At 41.8% G+C, this 4898-nt stretch overlaps 1 long non-coding RNA gene across 1 annotated transcript; it reads right to left on the bottom strand.

The window, feature by feature from the left end:
- Positions 1–1940: 1940 nt before the first annotated feature.
- On the bottom strand, positions 1941–3546 carry LOC307157576. Its single transcript, XR_013821039.1, has 3 exons — positions 3400–3546; positions 2822–2939; positions 1941–2166 (listed from the first exon to the last, which is right to left on the bottom strand). It is a non-coding gene; the product is annotated as an uncharacterized lncRNA (long non-coding RNA).
- Positions 3547–4898: the final 1352 nt, after the last annotated feature.

Below are 4898 nucleotides of genomic sequence, written 5' to 3'. Positions count from 1 at the left end.
ACGTCCCGTTGGTTGAGTCAGCTCTGGGAAAAGTTCAGGAGGGCAGCCCGATTTCGTACCAGCAGCCAGTGCCAGTCAGCCGCATTATTCTTCCTCACACTGGTGCTCCTCCACCCCCACCTCTGCCTTTAGATGGCTACAAACTGGAGCCCACTACATGCCATTTTGTGTGCAGTCTCCACCAGCAGCTGCATCTGCAATCTCTGCAGACTTCCTTGGATACAGCGAGGAAAATAGAAGAATCAACAAGGGATATGTCATGTTCGCAGTCAGTCTTCAGCGGAACAGCTTGCTGAAAGAATGATTAGGGGAGTTGCACAAACGGCAGTGATGAAAAGAGGTTGCCACTTGCCATTCAAGAATATTGCAAAGCAAAGAACACTAACTACTGGCCATGTGGCTTCGTTGTACACCCTGATGCCCCCTGGTTAGGGTCTTCCCCTGATGGGGTTGTTTTCGACCCAACAGAGAACCCACCCTTTGGCCTGGTGGAAGTGAAATGCCCCAATGTAAAAAGTTATGTTGACTGTAAATACCTAAAGCTTCACAATGGCACCATGAATCTAAAAAAGCAACACGGTTATTACTGGCAGGTGCAAGGACAACTCCTGCTAACAGGTATGGACTGGTGTGATTTCGTTGTTTGTGCAGAGGAGGATATGATCAGTCAAAGGATCTACAGGGACCCAGAGGTTGCTGCCGTCATCAGGGAGAGGGGAGATTATTTCTATTTCTACTTTTATTTATCATCATGCATGAAAATTTAAAATCAACCCACCTCCCAAAACATGTTTGTGTGAAAATCAATGTTAATGTAAATAGTCCTCTTTAAAAAAATGCACACACATGTACATAAACAACAAACCTATACAAGGTGCCTTTTGTTATTATGAATTCAGTGTTAGTAGTTAGATTGCATTAGATTAGATTCAACTTCATTGTCATTTAGCAGAGAACAGGTACAGAGCCAATGAAATGCAGTTGACATCCAACCAGAAGTGCAAAGAAGCATTAAGTACTGTTGAGTACTGGAATATGTGCAGTTATGTGGACTAGTTATCAACAAACTCATAACTCATACAAAATGTCAAACGTTGCACCACAATGTTTATTTACATAGTTTGCATAGTTCATCATTACAAATATATACAAGGAGCCATGTTATTGTTGAGTGTAGTATGACAGCTTGTGTCTTTGTATAATAAATGTCTGAATTAACTCATGTATTTGTGTTCCTCCTGGTAGTGTAAAAGACAATAAATGACAAATGTAAACATTGTCAATATTTCAGACAATTTTCTGAAAGGTATATCACAAGATACAAAAAAACAAACAGCACAGTAAATGACAAAATATATAAGCAGTATATGGAAGCTCATAGAGAAAAATACAGTCACATGCCAGTCTAGATTTTCACTGTTGAGTTGCCCATGCCTTGACAAGGGGTCCATTTTGGTAGTTTACCAAGAAGCAAGCCACACTGAACAGTTGATCAATACTCCCACACACAGATAAGGGAATAAGTTTGTCAAACAGTTTATTCTCTTTAACTCTCCGGATACACCTTTCAACGTGAACCCGCAAACGGGCGATGGACTGTGTTTGTTCAACATCCTGTTTACTCATCTGAGTTTTCTTTGACAGAAAAGCAGGCCGGTAAACTTTGCAGGGTACAAGAGCATCCACAAGAAACCCCTTGTCTACCATAATTGCCATGTCAGCTGTGAGTAATTTTGTAATCCCTGAAATTCTGAAAATTTCCCTATCACTCATAGAACCTGCATACAGTGGAGAGACGAAGGTGATGGGACCATGGGGGGCAATGCCAATCATGGCCTTGAAAGTGGTGTGTGACTTGTAATTGGAGAACACCTCACTTTGCAGAACAAGAGATGAGGGTGTTTGACAAAAAATTTCGGTACAGTCCAGCACCACTTGTGTGTCGGCGTATGGGGAAAACTCTGGTGGTAAGTGAGCTTGTACAACCTCTTTTGGTAGCCACAGCCTGATGGAACCAAGAAGGTAGTACAGAAAGTGTGTCCAGGTCGTTATAATTCTGCTGACAGTGGTGCGGTGGATACCAAAACGGTTGGCAAGATCACGGAGAGATAGGCCAACGGAGAGATGCATAAGGAACAGAAGTAACTCGTCTATGGGCGCAAGTTTCTGTTAAAGAGATTATAGAAAATAAACTTATATTAGCAAAAGTAAAATTACAGTTACATTTTTACTACTTAAGAGTACTGTAGATACACCACCTAATGAAATAAATATGGAACTTAAATGGGTCAGAACTATGTAACATGATTCGCCTTTGTAATGTGATTCATTGTACATAACATTACATTACATTTGGCTGACGCATTTTTAACCAAAGTGACTAACAACATGGTAAACAGTTTTAAGTTTTACAGCAATTCTCTCAACAATTCTAGGACTATTTAAAAAAGGAGTACAGTAAGAATAAGTGCATCAGTGAGTGCTGATTTTAAACAGTTGAGTGTCAGTTCTAGACAGGTGGTAAGTGCTAGGATCAGCAAGACTAGTTGTAAGTAGTGCTATGAGAGGAGATGTTCTCTGAAGAGCTGGGTCTTCAGGAGTTTTTTGAAGACCCAGCTCTTCAGAGGACATCTCCTCTCACTGTAGCCTTAAGTGTGCAGAATGCAGCTGGGTGGGGGTTTACTGGTGATGGGCAGTGTGCTGTTTGGGGGGTATGGAGTGGGGGTAATGGAAGTCAGGTGTGTGTGTGTGTGTGTGTGTGTTATCTGGGTTAGTAAAGTAAATATGCATTAATCTACAAAAGCCTGATGACATAGCTTACTGTTGATCTGTGTTGAGTTGCACCAGCTGCACTGGCACTGGTGACCCGCACCATCTTGGTATTCGCGGCTGACTCCACAAGTTGCCAAAAGGCCTTGAAATGCTGGTATGATGCAAATCTAGCAATGAAACAATTATGTTGGGTTAATTTAACTTCAAATGAAATTCGATGTAATGGTAGACATATTGATTTCAAAACGATTTGGTAACACTTTACAATAAGGTTCATTAGTTAACATTAGTTAACTCCATTAGTTAACATGAACTAATAATTAACAATACTTCTTTAGCATTTATTAATCTTAGTTAATATTAATTTCAACATTTAGTAATACGTTATTAAAATCAAAGGTTGTATTTGTTAACATTAGTTAATGCACTGTGAACTAACATGAACAAACTATGAACAGCTGGATTTGTATTAACTAACATTAACAAATATTAATGTATAGCCTACTGTAACAAATGTATTGCTCACTGTGTTAGTTCATGGTAGTTAATACATTAACTAATGTTAACTAATGAACCTTATTGTAAAGTGTTACCAACGATTTTTCATAGACATGGTCATGGACCTACCTTGTGTAAAACCGAATGTCCTCATCAGACCCTGCAAGACGCTCTACACCAAATCTCGATTGCAGTTGCAGAGTTTCAATCTGTTGTTGCAGCTCCTGGACTTTTTGCTTCAACTTTTCGTTCTCTTCCACTAACTCAGATGGAGTCACCGATGTCGTCGGAGTTACAGATGAGTCATGCTCCAGTGGTAACGTTACTTCCATCTCGCTATCAGAGCCAGCAGTCTCTGACAGGGGGTCCGGCGGGGGAGAGGGGCGTTTAGGGCAGCGCTCCCAAACACTGCACCTTGGCGCTGGTAAACAAAAATTGTTCCACTCAAAAAGACATGGCACAGCTCCTTGAACAAGTTTTCGACGTCCTGTGGTTGTTGTGATGACATCTTCTAGCTTAAAATGTCGACTGCAGACCCGGGTGTTATCGGTAGGAGTGAAGTTATCGCGTCTTATCTTGACTAGCCACTGAGCTCGTACCTCAGGCTGATGCGGAAAACGATGAAAACTGACTTCAGAATTATACCTCGATGAAACGCCACATCGAGGAACACTACAATGTAATTTAGAGTTGCCAATTTGATGCTGATATGTAAGACGTTTCTTATTTACTGTTAACATTTTACATACGGTACTCACTCACTGATAGCTTGCCACTCACTCTTCAACAACATCTAATACCGCCAGTAGTAACCTAAACCGGAAGTCCCCCCGCCCACCACACAGATTTCGAACGTTCGCGCGTCATCCTGTGCACAGAGCGAATACACAAAGCAGGGGTGCAAGTCGTATGCCACCATCTCAAACAGCCTCCGTCACGATGAAAGAGCTGTCTGGGCACATCTTGAACCAATCTTTAAAAAAGTAAAGGAGGAGAACCCAACCATAAAAAAAGTTCACTTCTTAAGTGATGGCCCAGTGACACAGTACCGAAATAAAAATAACTTTTATCTTCTGAGCACAGTTCCTTTCCTTTGGGGATTTGATGAAGTCACATGGAATTTCTCTGAAAAATCCCATGGGAAAGGGGCCCCTGATGGAGTTGGAGGAGCCATGAAACGTACTGCTGATGCCTTGGTGAATATGGGTAGAGACATCCAGACCCCAGAGGAACTTTACAGGGCTCTCAAGGAGAACAGCTCAGCAATAGATCACTTCTGGATTCCAGAGGAGGATGTGACCAGATATGATGAATCTGTACCAAATAAGCTCCCAGTTGTAAGGGGTACAATGAAGATACACCAAGTTGCTGCACAAACCCCTGGAAAGATCACCCACAGAGAGCTGTCCTGCTTTTGCAGGCGAGGAGAGATCTGCCAGTGCCATGACCCTATAGTCATCGACTTCAATCAGTCAGGAAATGAGACAATTGTGGAGGCCATACCTACAAAACAGCAAGAACTCGATTTGATTGGGAAATTTGTTGTGGTGATATATGATGCCCAACCCTTTGTGGGCCAAGTTCTCCAGGTGGTGGAAGATGAAATTGAGGTGAGCTGCTTGAGACAA

This window comes from Squalius cephalus (assembly GCF_949319135.1).
Source record: "Squalius cephalus genome assembly, chromosome: 4".
Lineage (NCBI taxonomy): Eukaryota > Metazoa > Chordata > Actinopteri > Cypriniformes > Leuciscidae > Squalius > Squalius cephalus.
The sequence above is the reverse complement of the archived record's forward strand: the minus strand, read 5'-3'. Positions and strand labels throughout refer to the sequence as shown.